Source organism: Rattus norvegicus, chromosome 5, assembly GCF_021556685.1.
Source record: "Rattus norvegicus strain SHRSP/BbbUtx chromosome 5, alternate assembly SHRSP_T2T, whole genome shotgun sequence".
Taxonomy (NCBI): Eukaryota; Metazoa; Chordata; class Mammalia; order Rodentia; family Muridae; genus Rattus; species Rattus norvegicus.
Genome location: NC_141538.1, coordinates 112,686,212 through 112,694,061, shown reverse-complemented (window position 1 = coordinate 112,694,061; position 7,850 = coordinate 112,686,212). Strand labels below are relative to the sequence as shown.

General features: G+C 38.3%; 1 pseudogene; it reads right to left on the bottom strand.

Annotated features, from left to right (window-relative positions):
• Positions 1-370: 370 nt before the first annotated feature.
• Spcs2-ps1 (signal peptidase complex subunit 2, pseudogene 1) lies at positions 371-1,453 on the bottom strand (annotated as a pseudogene).
• Between the last annotated feature and the right edge of the window lie 6,397 nt (positions 1,454-7,850).

The window sequence follows — 7,850 nt, the reverse complement described above, 5'->3', positions numbered from 1 at the left end:
AGTCATTCTGACTGGTGTGAGGTGGAATCTCAGGGTTGTTTTGGTTTGCACTTCCCTGATCACTAAGGATGTTGAACATTATTTCTTCAGCTGCTTCTCAGCCTTTCAATATTCCTCAGCAGAGATTTTTTTTTTTGTTTTGGTCTATATCCCATTTTTTTAAACTAAAATGCCACTGACTTCTTTAATTGGTTAAGAGCACAAAATGTAACAGGCAGTTCTACTTTAAACAAATTAAAAAAGCTATTTTGTATTATTTTAAAAAATAATTCTCCCCAAATCATATATATACACCACAAAAATTCTGTGTAAAGGAAAGATGTCATACTTAAGAAATTCTATCCTGAATTTAAGGAAATAGTTGCTGATGCAGGGTCAACACAAAGTCAGAACAAGTTAACAGTACCCACTCTTCAAGATGGGTCCTAGCTCTATAGACCAGGTCAGCCTCAAACTCAGTCCTTCCTCCACCTTCTGAGTGCTGGAATTATAGGTGAACATTACCTCACCCCAGCAAGGTTAGTAGTTCTTAAGAACTGGGCAATCAAACATTGCATGGCACAAAGCTATACTGTATAAAGTACTGTTAAGCACAAAGGAAATAGTATGCTTAGCTTTTACAAAAGTGCTTCTTAAGGAAAACAGAAAACCATTCAGCAGATCAAGGATGCTTCTTTAACATTTCTTACTTGACCAAGCTTAAGTATCCTGTCTTTTTCCCATATCCTCCAGTAATTCATAACAACTAGCAGAAGGAGAACTTTTAGAATTCACTATTTTTCTTTCTGTGATGAGACTGTCATGGAGCCTGGATATTTCAGATTCATATGCATCTATGGTCAATGTCCCGCTGTGGTAAAACTACTTAGCAATGGACTTGGTGAACTTGGCTTCCAGCTGCTGCATTGTCCTCCCACTGATGGAGGTCAACTTCAGGGTGTATTTGTCATTGAACCTTTTGAGGCTGGATGGCAGCTGCCAAAGATCATCAGGATCCCTTCCTCTAGGGTCTCTTCTGTGGACCACTAGGAAGATGCTCTTCTCTTTATCTGAGGGATGAATGGTCAGCCCATCATCAAGAAATAGGACTATGACATGCAATGCCAAAACTGGCTCGGACTCTGGAAAGGATGCATGTAATCCCAGATCAAAGCCAGTATGGCAAAGAAGCAGGGGATGGTAGAGATGGTAAGGCGACCTTCAATAGGATCAAAGTTCTCCACGTACTTGTACTTTTGCAGGAATACCCTTTTGGCAGAATCATCCAGAGAGTTTTTCACAGCTGATCCATCCCACTTTTTTACATCCCAATTAATACAGGGATCATTATCAATTATTCACTTACCCAACAAACCACTGAGACTGCTGACTGTCCCTCAGCTGGGACACCGCCAGGCCCACTACTGCCTCTGCCACCACTGTTTCACCCATCCCGAGACACCACCTCTTCCATGTTGTCTCCTGTACCACATTTTTAATAGGGTTACTTCGTTCTCTGGAGTCTAAGTTCTTGAGTTCCTTATAAATATTGGGTATCAGCCCTCTATTTGATGTAGGATTGTTTTTTTCCCCAATCTGATCGTTGCCATTTTGTCCTATTGACAGTGTTCTTTGCCTTACAGAAGCCTTTCAATTTGATGAGGTCCCATTTGTCGACTGTTGTTCTTAAAGCATAAGCTGTTGGTGTTCTGTTCAGGAAATTTTCCCTTGTGCTCAAGTGTTCGAATTTTTCTACACTTTCTCTTCTATTAGTATCAGTGCAGCTGGTTTTATGTGGAGGTCCTTGATCCACTTGGACTTGAACTTGTACAAGGAAGAATGTATCAATTTGCATTCTGCTTCATGCCAGTTGAACCAGCACCATTTGTTGAAAATGCTTTTTCCCCCCTACTGTATGGATTTAGCTCCTTTGTCAAAGATCAAGTGACAATAGTTGTGTAAGTTCATTTCTGGGTCTTCAATTCATTCCATTGATCTTCCTGCCTGTCTCTGTGCCAATACCATACAGTTTGTATTACTATTTCTCTGGCATACAGCTTAAGGTCAGGGATGGTGATTTCCTCAGAAGTTCTTTTACTGTTGAGAAGAATTTCTCATTATCCTGGGTTTTTTGTTATTCCAAATGAATTTGCAATATACTCTTTCTTAACCCTGTGAAGAACTGAGTTGGAATTTTAATGGGGAATGTGTTGAGTCTGTACATTGCTTTTGGCAAGTTGGCCATTTTTACACACTACTATTGTGTGGGGTGCAATGTGTGCTTTGAACTTTAGTAAAATGAATGTGAGTACCCCTGCATTTGGAGCATAGATGTTCAGAATTGAGAGTTCATCTCGGTCAGTTTTTCTTTTAATGAGTATGAAGTGTCCTTCCTTATCTTTTTTGATAACTTTTGATTGAAAGTCAATTTTATTTGATAATAGAATAGCTACACCAGGTTGTTTCTTGGGATCATTTTTTTGGAATTATTTTTTCTTTTTTTACTCTTTTACTCTGAGATAGTGTTTGTCTTTATGCAACAAAGTGCTCAGTCGTGTTTATGTATTCAATCAGATAATCAGCATCTTTTAATTGAGGAAATTAGTCCATTGATGTTAAGAGATATTAAGGAAAAGTGATTGTTGCTTCCTGTTATTTTTGTTCTTAAACGTGGAATTAGGTTTGTGTGGCTACTCTCTTTTGGGTTTGTTTCAAGGAGATTATTTTTTTTTTTTTTTTGCTTTTTCTAGGATGTAGTTTCCCTCCATGTGTTTGAGTTTTCTATATATTATCCTTGTACTGCTAAATTTGTATAAAGATATTATGTAAATTTGGTTTTGTCATGGAATATCTTGGTTTCTCTATCTATGGTAATTGAGAGTTTTGCTAGGTATAGTAGTGTAGGCTGGCATTTGTGTTCTCTTAGGGTCTGTATGACATCTGTCCAGGATCTTCTGGCTTTCATAGTCTCTGGTGAGAAGTCTGGTGTAATTCTGATAGGTCTGCCTTTATATGTTGCTTGACCTTTTTCCCTTACTGCTTTTAATACTCTTTGTTTTGTCTGTTTGGTGTTTTGATTATTATGTGAAGGAAGGAATTTTTTCCTGGTCCAGTTTATTTTGAATTTTATATACATCTTTTATATTCATAGTCATCTTTTTCTTTAGGTTAAAAAATTTTTCTATAATTTTGTTAAGATATTTACTGGCTACTTTAGTTGGGAATCTTGTGTCTCTTTTATACTGTTATCCCTAGGTTTGATCTTCTATTTGTGTCCTGGATTTCCTGGATGTTTTTGGGTTAGGAGATTTTGCATTGTCCTGGACAGTTGTGTCAATGTTTTCTATCTGCACCTGAGATTGTCTTCTATCTCTTGTATTCTGTTGGTTATGCATCTATGACTCCTGATCTCTTCCCTAGGTTTCCTATCTTCAGGGTTGTCTCCCTTTGTGATTTCTTTATTGTTTCTATTTTCATTTTTTGATCCTGGATAGTTTTTTTTTCAATTCCTTCACCTGTTTGGTTGTGTTTTCCTGTAATTCTTTAAGGCTATTTTTGTGTTTCCTCTTTAAGGGCTTCTACCTGTTTACTTGTGTTCTTCTGTATTTCTGTAAGGGAGTTATTTATGTCTTTCCTAAAGTCCTCTATCATCATTAGATGTTATTTTATTTATTTTTTATTAACTTGAGTATTTCTTATATACATTTCGAGTGTTATTCCCTTTCCCGATTTCCGGGCAAACATCCTCCTGCCCCCTCCCCTTTCTTACCGGTGTTCCCCTCCCCACCTTCCCCCCATTGCCGCCCTCCCCCCAAAAATCTAGTTCACTGGGGGTTCAGTCTTAGCAGGACCCAGGGCTTCCCCTTCCACTGGTGCTCTTACTAGGATATTCATTGCTACCTATGAGGTCAGAGTCCAGGGTCAGTCCATGTATAGTCTTTAGGTAGTGGCTTAGTCCCTGGAAGCTCTGGTTGCCTGGCATTGTTGTACATATGGGGTCTCGAGCCCCTTCAAGCTCTTCCAGTTCTTTCTCTGATTCCTTCAACGGGGGTTCTATTCTCAATTCAGTGGTTTGCTGCTGGCATTTGCCTCTGTGTTTGCTGTATTCTGGCTGTGTCTCTCAGGAGCGATCTACATCCGGCTCCTGTCGGCCTGCAGTTCTTTGCTTCATCCATCTTGTCTAATTGGATGGCTGTATATGTATGGGCCACATGTGGGGCAGGCTCTGAATGGGTGTTCCTTCTGTGACTGTTTTAATATTTGCCTTTCTCTTCCCTGCCAAGGGTATTCTTGTTCCCCTTTTAAAGAAGAAGTGAAGCATTCACATTTTGATCATCCATCTTGAGTTTCATTTGTTCTAGGCATCTAGGGTAATTCAAGCATTTGGGCTAATAGCCACTTATCAATGAGTGCATACCATGTGTGTTTTTCTGTGATTGGGTTACCTCACTCAGGATGATATTTTCCAGTTCCAACCATTGGCCTACGAATTTCATAAAGTCATTGTTTTTGATAGCTGAGTAATATTCTATTGTGTAGATGTACCACAGTTTCTGTATCATTTCCTCTGTTGAAGGGCATCTGGGTTCTTTCCAGGTTCTGGCTATTATAAATAAAGCTGCGATGAACATAGTGGAGCATGTGTCTTTTTATATGTTAGGGCATGTTTTGGGTATATACCCAAGAGATGTATAGCTGGATCCTCAGGCAGTTCAATGTCCAATTTTCTGAGGAACTTCCAGACTGATTTCCAGAATGGTTGTACCAGTCTGCAATCCCACCAACAATGGAGGAGTGTTCCTATTTCTCCGCATCCTCGCCAGTATCTGATGTCACCTGAGTTTTTGATCTTGGCCATTCTCACTGGTGTGAAGTGATATCTCAGGGTTGTTTTGATTTGCATTTCCCTTATGACTAAAGATGTTGAACATTTCTTTAGGGGTTTCTCAGCCATTCGACATCCCTCAGCTGTGAATTCTTTGTTTACCTCTGAACCCCATTTTTTAATAGGGTTATTTGTCTCCCTGCGGTCTAACTTCTTGAGTTCTTTGTATATTTTGGATATAAGGCCTCTATCTGTTGTAGGATTGGTAAAGATCTTTTCCCAATCTGTTGGTTGCCGTTTTGTCCTAACCACAGTGTCCTTTGCCTTACAGAAACTTTGTAGTTTTATGAGATCCCATTTGTCAATTCTTGATCTTAGAGCATAAGCCATTGGTGTTTTGTTCAGGAAATTTTTTCCAGTGCCCATGTGTTCCAGATGCTTCCCTAGTTTTTCTTCTATTAGTTTGAGTGTATCTGGTTTGATGTGGAGGTCCTTGATCCACTTGGACTTAAGCTTTGTACAGGGTGATAAGCATGGATCGATCTGCATTCTTCTACATGTTGACCTCCAGTTGAACCAGCACCATTTGCTGAAAATGCTGTCTTTTTTCCATTTGATGGTTTTGGCTCCTTTGTCAAAAATCAAGTGCCCATAGGTGTGTGAGTTCATTTCTGGGTCTTCAATTCTATTCCATTGTTCTATCTGTCTGTCTCTGTACCAATACCATGCAGTTTTTATCACTATTGCTCTGTAATACTGCTTGAGTTCAGGGATAGTGATTCCCCCTGAAGTCCTTTTATTGTTGAGGATAGTTTTAGCTATCCTGGGTTTTTTGTTATTGCAGATGAATTTGCAAATTGTTCTGTCTAACTCTTTGAAGAATTGGATTGGTATTTTGATGGGGATTGCATTGAATCTGTAGATTGCTTTTGGTAAAATGGCCATTTTTACTATATTAATCCTGCCAATCCATGAGCATGGGAGATCTTTCCATCTTCTGAGGTCTTCTTCAATTTCTTTCTTCAGAGTCTTGAAGTTCTTATTGTACAGATCTTTTACTTTCTTGGTTAAAGTCACACCGAGGTACTTTATATTATTTGGGTCTATTATGAAGGGTGTCGTTTCCCTAATTTCTTTCTCGGCTTGTTTCTCTTTTGTGTAGAGGAAGGCTACTGATTTATTTGAGTTAATTTTATACCCAGCCACTTTGTTGAAGTTGTTTATCAGCTTTAGTAGTTCTCTGGTAGAACTTTTGGGATCACTTAAATATACTATCATATCATCTGCAAATACTGATATTTTGACTTCTTCTTTTCCGATCTGTATCCCCTTGACCTCCTTTTGTTATCTGATTGCTCTGGCTAGAACTTCAAGAACTATATTGAATAAGTAAGGAGAGAGTGGGCAGCCTTGTCTAGTCCCTGATTTTAGTGGGATTGCTTCAAGTTTCTCTCCATTTAGTTTAATGTTAGCAACTGGTTTGCTGTATATGGCTTTTACTATGTTTAGCTATGGGCCTTGAATTCCTATTCTTTCCAGGACTTTTATCATGAAGAGGTGTTGAATTTTGTCAAATGCTTTCTCAGCATCTAATGAAATGATCATGTGGTTTTGTTCTTTTCTAGTGTGATGGGATATACAGGACTTGCTGTAGTGGGAGAACTGTGTTCTGATGATGTCAAGTAGCCTTGGTTTCTGTTGTTTATGTTCTTGAGCTTGCCTCTCACCATCTGGTTATCTCTAGTTCCTGCCCTTGCTGTCTCTGAATGGAACCCATGACTCCTGTGATCCTCGTTGTGTCAAAACTCCTCCGAGTCCAGCTGTCTCTGTGATCCTGTTATTCTAGGATCCTGTGATTCTGAGTTCCTGGTTGTGTCAGAGCTCCTGGGAGTCAAGCTGCCTCTGGGATTCTGAAATCCTGGTGTGACCAAGCTCCTGAGATCCTGTGGTCCTGGGTGTGTTACATCACCTGGGAACAGGTATTCCTCTGGGTGTTGTGGGAATGGGTACGAAGGCAGCCCTGAAGGTCTGCTCAGAGTGCAGGTTTAGACTCCAGAAAACTCTTAAATGTGCATTTCTTTTAAAAAAAGTTGTAAGATAAAAAAAACATTCAAAACTCAGTATCTTTCCTATATACCAATAATGAACTTGCCGAGAAAAATATGGGAATATATACCAATAAAATTTTCTTAATGATTAGAATCTATCTATATACATAACCAAGGAGGTAAAATATTCTACAATATAATCTTTCAACACTGAAAATAGAAACCAGATGAATATACCACATGAGGGAAAGACCTTACATGATTATAAACTGACATGATAAAAATGATTGTATCATTGAAAGTGACATGCAAGTTTGATACCGTTTCCACTAATTTTCCAAAGATATTCTTCTATTGTTCTTTACAGAAGTAAAACAAATAACAAAACCACAATAAAACAAACAAACAAAAAGTTTCAATAAAGCTGAAATTATGCTTCATAGCCAAATGAATCTACAGGAAAAGAATAAGGTTGGAGGAATCACATCTGACTTCAGATTTCAGGAGCATAAAAGTGACCAAGACAACAAGGTACCAGCTTAGTAACTCACAAGTAGACCAATGAAACAGATTCTCATCCTGGAATTAAATGCACAATTATTGCCACCAAATTTTGGACAAAGATAAATAGCAGGCAAATAAGACAGCTTCTTCAAGAAATCATACTTACAAATCTAGAGATCCACTTTCAAAATAATTAGACCTATATCTCCTAATCCTCGAAATTCACTTTAAAAGGATCCGTATTCTTGATACAGAAAATGGAATTTCTAAAGGAAAACAGCAGTAAACAGATTCATGATATCAGTATAAGCAAGAACATTATAATAAAGTACCAATAACACATGAAATCACTTGAAAGCTAAGAAATGAAATTATATGAAATATTAAAACTTCTGCAAAGCTAAGGAAACTATCAGCACATGAGCAGCTTACAGATGGATTAAAATGTTTACTGAGCTTTCTGCTCTTTGATGTTGCCGAAGAAGCATTGCTGA